The 12,384-nt window shown below is 34.4% G+C and overlaps 1 protein-coding gene across 1 annotated transcript in view; it reads left to right on the top strand.

The window, feature by feature from the left end:
* The window catches only part of VPS41 (VPS41 subunit of HOPS complex), a 221,749-nt gene that overhangs the window by 103,772 nt on the left and 105,593 nt on the right, over nt 1–12,384 (top strand).

The following is a 12,384-nucleotide window of genomic DNA, read 5'->3' as shown; positions in this document are numbered from 1 at the left end:
AAAGCAATTCAACTAGTGTTTCTTTCCCTTTATAGAAAATCTCTTGCAGGCCTTGAGAAAGTTGTAGAACAATTCTGACTATTTGTTCTTGGTATTTGTTCTTTGATATGTTCTTGGCATATTTTATTATCTTAGTGTGATTTTTAAGAGAATAAGATAATCCTTTGTGCATGTTTGTTTATATAGTAAATTGTAAAGCAGTATTTTTATTTATAGAAGGTTGTTAGTTTTTTTTTCTATTTTTATGAACCAGAGATACATTTAAAACCATTTTTTTAATCCTTACCTAAGGATATGCTTATTGATTTTAGAGAGGAGAAGGCAGGGAGATAGAGAGGGGGAAACACATCTGTGTGAGAGAGAAAGATCTATTGGTTGTAGGATGACACCCAAACAACTGAGCCACACTGGCCAGAGCTAAAACCCATTTCTATGACAAAATGTCACTACTGTGCTGGAACTGTGAATATTATTGTATATTCAGTTTAGAGCAGTGAAAGGAGGTGGTCTGTGGTTATTTCTGTGGCAGTGCATAGCTGTGGAATTGCTCCTTTGATGCCCAGATATTAAGTGGTTTCTAGTGGTTTATGGTAGTTATGTCTTTTTCCCTTGTGCTGCTGCTTTGCAGAATGATAGTGTTGCCAAGCAAGGACCAGCTGCCCAACACACATAAGAGCCAAAACTATGACATTGGTTTTGGAAAAAGGAAAGAAGGTTTTGTTATTGCTGAGTTGACCCTCAGAGATAGGAGGTACCATTCAAATCTGTTTTCCCAATCTGGGGTCTGGACAAATTTTAAGGGTAAGGGAGAATAGGGTGGTATGTGGTAGTGCTGAGGAGCAAGTTTTGATTAGAGGGTTTTGAAACTTTGCCAATTATGGTTTGGAGTTGATGGGCAAGAGAAAACACAAAGAAATTGTTTGGTCAGTTCCAAATTTGTCCATATTTCATCTAGACACTGCATCATCTTTTTGAAATGGCTTCTTATTTCCTAAAGGACTCTGGTGGCCACAACTCTGTTACTAGAGTTCTATAGACTGAAGAGTCTTGGTTTCAGGTTTATATTGATGACTGGGTTGGCACATGCACACTACAACTGTCCTTGTAAAATAATTCAAAGATTGTATTAATTACCAATTTGCTTTAAGGGAGCAGAATCAGTGTGCTGTTTCAATAAGGCAGTAAAGCATATTGGTCATTACCTTACCCAGCATTTTTCAAGTAGTGGTTTTACTTCATTGTTGTGGTTGAGTGATAGGTCCTGTAGATCCTGATTCCATTTCACAGCTTGAGCCACAATTGCACCAGCTCTGATTTCTGGTTGCGAGCTAGCCAGTTTCTTTCCTCCCACCCATCAGGCCTCTGTTATCTTTAGGCTTTAGCCTCATTAGCCTCATATAAATTGTCTGTGGAATTCATCAGTGGGAATTGCAGATTTAGTCATTCTGTAGCTTACATGTGCGGTTGATTTACTCCTAAAAAAATAACTTACTTTTGTTGATCTCAGGAAAGGGTAGCTTTAAAATTCCTCTCGTGAAAGTAGTTTTTACTGAACTCTCTTCATGTGGCACATGTTATGTCAGATTTAGCATACATTCATTTAGTTATACTTTAAAGTCATGCATTTTTAAAATTTAAAACTCAGTAGGGAGAAAGAATGCTGAGCCACTTTTTTGGTTTGTTTTTTAAGTGGCTTAAAACAATATATTTTTTCACCTCACAAAAAGGTAAAATTCAAAAATTAAAGCATGGCTTGCCTTGCATGTTTCTGGCTCAGGATCCTTCATGAGGTTTCAGTCTAGATTTTGGTTGGGACTGCAGTTATCTGAAGGCCTGACTGGGGCTGCAGAATCTGATTCTAAGATGTCTGCTGTCTTTTTAATAATAATCTTCATAAAATATTGATAACTTAAAATATTTATAAATCACTGTGTTTTAAATTTTTTCCTAGTGTGGGATATAGTTTTGGAGCTCCAGTTTCAATTTCAGGAGTTAGAGATTTTACAGTTGTGCCCTATTTATGAAATGAAAGAACATATTAGAGATATTATGACTAGTGATGCCCAAGGGGTAAGATGAGAGATGAGATTTTTCTGTGTTAGTTTGTATTCTTAATAAGCAGCTGATTAGTGGCGTTTAATGATTGTTTTTATCCTCTGGAGGATATCTGTAGTCTCATCAAGTTTGCCACAGTTTTCCTACATAAATGTGTTGTTAACCTGCAGTATATCTGGCTTAACTGTGCCAAGAACATAGTCTCCATTCTTCTACTTAGCATTTGATATCATTTGTAAACATCTATAGAAAGGACAGTGTGAATGTAGCTGTTTGGGTTAGAGCTCATTGAGTAGATAAATGGACATTATGTAAACAATAGAGAAGTCCATCATCCAAGTACAGGTGAGGTAATGTGGAAAGAAGTTAGAATTTATACTAAGATATACATTCTGATAAGCAAACAGCAAAATAAGTAGAATTCACTGAATGCTGAAACAGGAAAGAAAATAATGATTTTTGGTTTATCTCTTTGGTTGTATTTGACTGCTTGACAAGTTTTTCTATGTTTAGTGTCTATGAGAGAACATTCTCATATCTCCCTTTTCCTTATTCAGCTCTCTAGAAACGCATCTGTAGACATTTCTTCCCAAGCACGAAAAGGTGTTTAATTAAGTGTATACAGAATAAAAACAGTTTAGATCATCTGGTGAAAACTTTAAAAAATGATGTTATTAAGGTAGTGTTTCTAATTAAAATAATGTAAAAGAAAAAACACAGTGTAAGTTTAGTATATTCCATAAAGAGCTTAGTTTATTGGTCATAATAAAACTATATGTATGGTGTTTTGAAGTAAAGAAACATACACTGTAAAGTCACTTTTAAAAAATTTTAATAGCTTTGTTGATATATAATTTGCATATGATAAAGTTTACCAATTTAAAGCATAGAATTCAGTGGTTTTTAATGTATTTATAGAGTTGTGCAATCATCACCACAGTGTAATTTTAGAACATTTTCTTCATCCCAATAAAGAAAACTTATACCTACTAACATCATTCCCTAACTCCTTTCTTCCCGTTCTTAGCCCTAGCCAACCACTAATCTACTTTATTTCTATATAAATTTGCTCTTTCTGGATATTTCATATAAAGTATGGATATTTTGTATAAATGGACTCATATAGTGCTTAGCCTTCTTATTTGACTTCTTTCATTCATTTTCTAGATATGTCCATATTATAGCATGTTTCAGTACTTCATCTTTTTTTTATGACCAAATCATATTTCATTGTATGGATATATCATATTTTATTTAGTCATTTATCAGTTGATATACATTTAAGTTGTTGCCTCCTTTTGACTATTAGGGATAAAGCTGCTGTGAACATTCATGTACAGCTTTTTGTGTGGCCATGCATTTTCATGTGTCTTGGGTGTGGAATTGTTGTTATATGGTAACTATGCTGAACACTTTGAGGAGTTGTCAAACTGTTTTCAAAAGTGACCACACCATTTTACATTCTCATTAGCAATGTGTAATGGTTAATTTTTCACATTATCACTAACACTCAGTTTTATCTCTCTTCCATGATAACTATCTGTTGGGTGTGAAATGGTATGTCATTGTTGTTTTGATTTTCATTTTTTTAATGGCTACTAATGTTGAGCATCTTTTCATGTACTTATTGGCCATTTGCATATTTTTGAAAATTGTCATTTTGAATTTTTTGCCCATTTTTTGATTGCATTATTTGTCTTTTTACTTTACAGTTGTATATATTCTTTATATATTCTATTCCTTATCTACATATGACTTGCAAATATTTTCATACATATGTATGTTCCTTCTCAACATATGACTTGCAAATATTTTCTCCCAATATGTGAGTTGTCTTTTCACTTTATTGATGTGATATTTGAAGTATAAAAGTTTAATTTTGATGAAATCCCATTTAATTTTTTTTTCTTTTGACACTTGTGGTTTTGGTGTTATATTTAAGAAGTTATTGCCTAATTCAAGTCATGAAGACCTACACCTGTGTTTTCTTCTCAGAGTTTTATAGTATTAACTCTTACATTTAGCTCTAGAATCCACTTTGAGTTAATTTTAGTGTATGTATAAGGGAGGGGTCCAACTTCAGTCTTTTCCATATGCATGCATGTCTAGTTGTCCTAGGATCATTTATTGAACAGACTTTTTTCATCATTGTCTTGGCCCCTTTGTTAAAAATCAGTTAACTATAAATTTCCGAACTTTCTTTTCTAATGATCTATATTATCTGTTCTTGTACTAGTATCCCTTTTAGAGCCACCAATTTTGTTTTAATTACTTATGGGTTAACAAACAAATATACTCCTCTTCAGGCATTTTGATTTTGAGTTCTTTCCCTTTAAAAAGCCATAATTTCTTCTATTTATGTTAGGGGCTTAAGAAACATTGGTATGTAAATGTGTCTTCTGTGTCTTCAGGGACTTGAAACATACAAACTATTGACTGATTTCTTTGGATACATTAACATTTATTATGTAAATGTATATTTAGTTAGTAGTAAAAAGTAGTGTATATTCAATAAACTATAGTGACCTCTCTGTATACAGTTAAATAACTATAGAGATTTCCAAAATGTGCACCAGTGTGGTATGGTCTGCAGAAATCTTCAAAGAAAGTTCTTCTTTCTGTATGTGTATGCACTTTTAACGATTATTCAAGCCGTATAGTATTGGCCTTTATATGTTTTGTTAGTTTTAAAATAGATTTATTTAAGTGAAGATATTTTAAGAAATATATTTCTAATTTCATTAAGGAGTATGTCTTTGATTTTAAAAACTAAGAAAAAAGTTTTTAATTAAGAAAGGGGAACTACTGTAAAATAATTATTTTCACCTTAAAGAGTTAGCACATTTTTAAGAAGAGTTGTTTTGGTCTTTTTAAATAACCAAGTTACAGTATTTTAGACGTTTGAAAAATGAAAAGAGCAAAGATTTACATTGGCCCACTCATAACACTGCTCATTCCAATTGTACTTTTCAGCTAGCATCATAAACTAGCAGAACAAGTTTGCGAGTCCAACATTCAGCAAATGGTGTTCACTTTGCAATAACTATATATTGTAGATATCAAGAGCTCTCTCTTCAGAGCAGATGGAAGACCAAGGGAAGAAAAAGAAGTAAAGATAAATATCATGTAACTGAGAGGTTAAGACCTTCTACCTTTAAGAAATAATTTAATTTTCAAAAAGAAAAACTGGAGTAAAGACTAGCCAGATGAAGGTGTAATGTAGAATGAAGGCATTCCTAACCCTTAAGAACACTGATCCTCCATAGACTGACAGCCAAATGAATCTTGGAATCATATGCCAACTTCTGTAACCATTGGTGAAAGTTGCATGGAGGGTAGAGAAGTGAAATAGGAAAAATAGAAGTCTCACGATGAGACATTCATCCTGCTATTTCATAAGACTATTTGAAAGAGATGTCTAACTTAATATCTTGTTTTGATTTTATTAAAAATTTTGATTCCTTAAAAGCATTTTTAAAAGTAATTAGCACATACATTTCAGAATAGCCCTACAAAACAGCGAGGTAGAAGAAAAAGCCTGATACTGTAGTTTGATACATTTGTTGATATTTCCTTTAAAGGTTTCAGCTTCTTAGTTCTTCAGAGATAACTCCTTATCCACCAGGGACTAGGAAGAAGAAGCTGTGGTTCTGTATGACATAAACTTTAATTTTAGGTTTTCAAGGTAACTTCTTAGCAGTTGAATACCATAGCTAGATCTATGGACTCTGATCTGACACATGAGTATATAAAAAGCTTATTCTAAATTCTGCTTGTTTCCATATTGAAAAAAAAAGGAAAGAAAAAGCATGTATTTTAAAAGTGCCATTGGAGAGAGCTTTCAAACATGTGAACCAATGTTTTTTTTTTTTTTTTAAGTGTAACCTCCTCGTGCAGCAAGAATTCTAGTACATGAGCATAGCAGTGAGGTTTCTGTTTTAGAAATAAGTCTGCCAAGCAGAACTTGTCTGGATTTTTTTTAATTGCTCAACTTTCTCTGTCAGCAGGTAAATTTTAGCTTCCTACAACCTTTATCTCTGAACTTTGAAATACACTTCATAATAACTGGTTCTACTACTTTGACAAATTATTAAATTGTTGCAGTACTGTTTGCAGCAGAGTTAATGTTTAGAAACAAGATAGTCAGCCATTTAGTGTTGTGGTGGTATAGAATGAGAGAGCCTGGCCATAGGACAGGTTGCTTTGTAAGCTGGAAAATATCACTCAGCAAATGAAGAAAGGATCTGTATGAATGAAATAAGGAAAAGTGTCTCACACATCAGGGCTGAAGGTTGTGGCAAATTTTCCCTGAAGGACAGAGGTGGTAGCATCAACTAGTTTCTGTAAGTTTCCAATGGTGATTTGCAATGGCAAATTTCATTTTAAATCTTTTTTGGGAGAGGATTTAATAGAGTAGCTCTTTGTAATAGTTTGGTCTTCTTAGACTTCAGACAGCCCAAACCAGTGTGAGCGCTAAACATGGAAATGTAGCGGTGTTTGCTTATCTTCTGGTCAGATTGGAACCAGGGCTCTTAGGGTCAAAAGGGATTTGACATCAGTTATGCCTCTTGGTCTGCTGTTCAGTGGATCTCTAAAATGGTATTTCTGCAAGTGGACAGATGCTTGATTTTAGGCAGCCTTGTATATATACAAACTTTTCTCACATACTACTCCACAGGCAATTATCAGTTTTATGTCCTAGTGGTTGCATGTTGAACCACTGTAAATAAATACCTTAAGTTTTACTGAGTACTATGCTATACATTGTGGTTCCATTCCTAGAAATTTATTTCATGCTTTAATCATATTAAAATCAATTAAAACCCACCAATTAATGAGAGGTAAAAACAAATACAATGTTTACAAACTTTTTTATATATGTAAAACTAAGTTGTAAAATAACTGTATTGTAAAAGTATATTTGAGTATAGTTTTCTTTATGTGCCAAACTGAAGCTAAAAATAGAAATCCAGTGATGAAAGTAGAGATGTTTAGTCTCAAAAATAGGTGTTCTTCATTGCTTTCAAAATTAAGTTTGTCTAAATATATTGAATAATTACTTTTTTCAGGCCAATATGTAAGACTCCCAAAGTCTTTGAGATGGATCCATGGCAACTTTATTTTCCTCAGTGATTCTCCTTGTTTCATGTCCATTAAAAGCCTGTTGAGAATGGAAGCCCTTTTCTTTTAATGAGTTCAACTAACTTTGTCATATGTAATGTCTCCGTATGGATTGCATTATCCCCCTGAATTCTGATGTTAGGCCTACTATCTGTCTCCTTGGAGCAATCAAACTACCTTTGCTCCTGCAGAATATATTTTCCTTTGCACATTGAAAATGCTCTGTTTGTTCTTAAATATTTTGAATAGCGAATGACTGTGAAAATCGTTGCCTAGTTCAGAATGCTTATCATGTTTTCTTGAGTTTAATACCAGTTGACTGTCATTAACACTGGGTGGCTCTCTCTCTGTCTCTTTTAACAAGGTTCTATTAACTACTGTTCCTAATTTTAAGAGGTTTTTTCCTTTTTCTTCTATTCTTTATTTAAAGATAAGGCTATATAAAGCAAGGGGTCATAATTTCAGCCATTGTTAAGTTGGTTCACTAATACAAAGTAAATCACATGCATTTCGCTGGAATCTTTGGCTTCTTGAAGACAATTTTGTGTCAGGGTCCATGTTGGATCTGTGAGTATGTAGCATCTGGATTTCAAGAATGACAGTATATTTCCAAAAACAAACAGTTAAAATGCTATTATTGGAAAGCAGTTAGACAATAAGACAGTTAATCTGAATGTGATTTGTAGAAAATGAGTATTTCAAATCTTTTGAGAAGGAAGAACATGTGTATATGTATGTATGTATCATTATGTGGTAATTTTATAATCTTTTGTTATAGAGCATTTTGGGTTTTCTCCCCTATTGTTCATTTGTTTCCTTTCAATTTTATTCAGTGTTAACCAATATCCTTCTTTGATGTGTGGGTAACAGTGAAAATCGGAACAACCTAAATGTCTAACAATAGTGAATTAGGTATGTCTTGATATGCAGCCAAAGGTCACCGGGAACATACCAATGGGGTGTGAGGAAGAGGGTGTTAGAAAGAAGTTATTGTAGGATTTGTGTTGGTATGAGGTGATTTGGGAGGGTTTAAGGAAAAAAGGGCTTTGCTCTAGATTGGATACTGTCAGGAAGTAAGAATAATTCTATGATTGCATATTTTAATAAATCTTATCTGGAAAGAGGAAAGACTAAACCAAGGCTAAAAACATACTTGGTGTAGAAGCAACAGTCACACATTTTAGTCTGGTTAGGGGGATGCTTGGTCATTCATGTGGCTTGGAAAACATTTCTATTTTGTCTGCATTCAGACATGATTGTGGAGTGGTGGTGTTTTTGTCCTGATCTTTCATGGTCATGAGGCTTGGTCTGATGCTAGTGTTCTGTGAAATTGTTTATGTTTGTCCGAAGAACACCAGGGCTTAGTGTTGAGTGCCAGATCAGTCCTGGATGTCAGCTTTTCTCTTTCTCAGTTGGAGCAAGTCAGATGCCCAGCATTAGCTAGATTGCTTCAATTGAGGTATGTACTCAAAAATATATGTATGATCTGATTTTATTTTGTTTGATAGATATATGATTATGTATGTAGCAATATTTATGGAATGCTCTACAGCAAATTGTTAGCAATATTATTATTATATTATTAAAAATATCTGGGTAGAATTAAAAGTGTTCTTTCTGGCCTTCATTGCCTTTTATTTCTTGCACTTTTATAGTAAATAGGCATTACTTTTATAATAATAAAAGAATACATAGTCATCTCAACTCTAGATTTTTTTTAAACTTAACATTGTAAATCAAATGAAATTCCCAACATCATTGAGGTCTTTTCTTAGCTCAGATATTCTTTAATAGTGACATAATATTCCACACTATGAGTCTATTTAATTTTCTTAACTTATTCTCATATTATTGGACCTTTAAGTTGTATCCAGTATTTGGTTAATAAATAGAACTGCAAGGAAGCTAGAGATATTTGGGCATGAACTTTTGTCTGTGCTTCTGAATGTTTTTTTGCTCTGATTCCTAATTTGGGAATTCTTGAATCAAGGATTATGGTTACTTTTTATGCTTTTGATATATACTGCAAAGTAAAATTGCATTTCAGAACACATAACAATTTTACAGTAACTGTGTATAAGCCGACCTGTTTCACCACATCCTATTTGCCAATTTAATGTACACAGATAGTTTACTGTTCTATTTTGTAATTTCTTTGCATTATTAGTGATTTGGGGCATTTTTACTAACTAGCCACTTACATATCTTCCTTTGTGATTTGTCTGCTTGCATGCTTTGCTTGGGGCAGCTTTTAATATTGCCATAGAAGCCCAGATAATGAAGACTGTCCATTTGATATTTATTGTCAGTTTGAGTGCAGATTATTGCTGCTTACTGAATAGCCTGTGGCCTTTTCTCCAATTTTGGCTAAATCTGGAATAATTATTCTTTTCTCCCAGAGGCTTTATATAGGAGTCATAATGAGCATTTAGAGTAGACACTAAAGTGTATAAAAGAGGACGAATATATTCTACTACACAGGTGTGCATCTGCCCCAAACCGCCAGTCCTGCCACTTCTGCAGAGACTGTTAAGCTGTTAAGGACAGGCCAGTGCCCCCAGTTAAAGGCAGGTTTACCTGACTTAGTTTCTTCTGTAATGTCCTGCCCTTTTGTTTTTCTCCTGTTTCTTTTCTTCCTCTTTTTGACTAAAGAAAGGTCATGTATATATAACATATATACTTAATTTTTTAAAGATTTTATTTATTTATTTTTAGAGAGAGAGGATGGGAGGGAGAAAGAGAGGCAGAAAAATGTCAGTGTGTGGTTACCTCTCTCTTGCCCCAGCTGGAAACCTGGTCCACAACCCAGGCATGTGCCCTGACTGGGAATCAAACTGGCGACCTTTTGCTTTTTGGGACAATGCCCAACTAACTGAGCTTCACTGGTCAGAGCTTGCTTTTCTTTTACTTAATTAAAGTGCTTATTCAAATACATAAACTTGTGTGTTCAGGTGACCTTTTTTGTTAGTCAGGACTTAGCAATATTGTATTGTTTTCATGTCCTTGATGTGCAGAATCTCACTGCAGTAATCTATGATTGAGATTATGTATAGTTAAAATTAGAGATAGTTGTTCATCACATAGAACATTAATTCAAGTTTACTTACACAGCAGATGACTTTTATGTTTGTCTTTAGCTGCTGAAGGGTCCAACCTTGAACCCAGCCCTGGGAAATGTAGCCTCAGGTAGCTGCAAACTGAAAAATTGACCCAAGATATTTGAACAGCCAGATCTATTAAATCTGTGGAATCAATATTGGAACCTTTGTTTTGGTTTGGTTTCAGTGGTAAATTGTTTTAAAATGTCCCCTTTGTTTCTGAAATCACAGTTGTGATTGTGTTTGCTTATGCAGAAATTGCAGATCACTAGTTTAAGTAGGAGTCTACCTCACATGCTGGCTACAGTTGATTCCTAAATCCATACAGGTAAGCAGGTAAATACATAGATTTATAGCCATCTGTTATCACAAGTTTTTAATATAAAGGAAACTACTCGTAAGTGGCACTGAGAGTGTTCAGTTTCTTTTGTTCACCTTGAACCCATAGCTTGGATTTCTTGGTCACTGAATTGACTCTTCTTTATGTTGATACTGAGTCCTATTAAATTTAAAAACATAATTTAATCTACATCATTGTCACAGGATTAGTTAACTTCTAGGGCTTTTCCAAAACCTGTGTGGCATTGGAATTGTGTTTACTCAAATATTGCGTAGAAGCAAGCAGCTTGTCAAGTGGGTTTTGGAAACCCATCTATATACAGAGACTTTCTATGGCAGCAGTATTTGGCCTATATTAAACTGCTTTTAAACTTGTTAAATAACCTTTAAAGAAGGGAGTTTGAAGGATTGTAACTTGTTCAGAAAATAACCACTACATTTAAAGCAATAATATATTGGGGAAATTCCCTTTTTCTTCCTACATGTCTTATGTTCTCTCATGATGGTGTTTAAAAAAGCTATGTGTTTTAAACTTTGGTAGTGAGCCCAAAGCCAAGAAGCAAGAAAAAGGCTCTCTCTGTAGTTCACTGGGGTCTTCCTCCAGTTGCTCCTGCCTCCATCCAGGTTGAAGCCTCCTGTCTGCTGTCAGCAGCCAGCTACCATCCCAGGTCATTTTTTGTCATTTGTTTTTTTTTTTGACTTTTAAAATTTAATTCCTAATCTTGGGTTTGTAAATCCTTCTGTGACAGGTCCTCCTCATCATTATTCCCTGTCTGTTTTTAAGGAGAAAAGTCATCTTTGGCATGCCATGATTTGCTGGGTTTTGCTTTTATTTCTTTGTTTCTCTACTTTATTATCTTGAGTTCCAGAATTTTCTCTGATCAATCATTTTATTTTTTGTGGAGTTGTTTCCTCTAAGCCCCTTGGTGCTTCCTGTAGGAATGCACCTGGTACCTGAGACCTGCCCAGGGCCTTATACCCCAGGCCACAGCTGTTCCTGCTTTCTTCTTTGCCTCAGAGCAAGCAGTATTGCAGGGGTTTAGGAAGCCTGAAGGAGTCCAGTGATTTATATACCTGAAAGATCACAAGATGATTAAAAAGGGGCCAGTCACACTCCCCTTCCTCCAACAGGAAAGAGTGGGTGATGGGTAATGACAGGTGTTATGCGACTAGAATTGGCAGTTTTATTACAGTCCAGTAGGAATCTTACCACATGTAAGGGAGATTCTGGGATGTGCATCCTTATATGTACTAGATAGATTTATCAGCACAAAACATAGAAAAATAAAGTATATTGCTGAAGATGTGAGGGCTCCTACTAAAATATAAGTACCGAGAGTGCTGACTGCCAGAATGTGGATTTATGGGAAATAAAGCTCTAAAATACTTTCTCCAACAACAACAACAACAAAAAATAGACCTTTTGGAAACAGTTTTTTCTCTCTATGTACTTAGCTCCCATTGAGCTTAAATTTCTCTCAGTGTTGTGATAATGACAATTCAGTGTTACAGGATGTGGAAGATGAACCAAATAAATTAACCAGCGGCTTTTAAGGTAGTTCACTCAGTGGCCAACCCTCTCAAATGCTTTGTAGAAAATTCATGCTCAGTAGGTTTCTAGGCAGTTTTATGACTAGAAGAAAGAAATGGATTTTATTAAATGTTGGTGAAATACAGGCAGATAGTTTTGTGATAGTTAAATTAGTGTAGAATATTTGTAAGAAAAGCAGCTTCTCTTTACTGAAGTCACTGGAGGATAACTTTCCTTGGC

Source organism: Phyllostomus discolor, chromosome 10 (genome assembly GCF_004126475.2).
Source record: "Phyllostomus discolor isolate MPI-MPIP mPhyDis1 chromosome 10, mPhyDis1.pri.v3, whole genome shotgun sequence".
Classification (NCBI taxonomy): domain Eukaryota; kingdom Metazoa; phylum Chordata; class Mammalia; order Chiroptera; family Phyllostomidae; genus Phyllostomus; species Phyllostomus discolor.
Note: the sequence above shows the minus strand (reverse complement) of the source record. Positions and strands in the feature narration are given on the sequence as shown.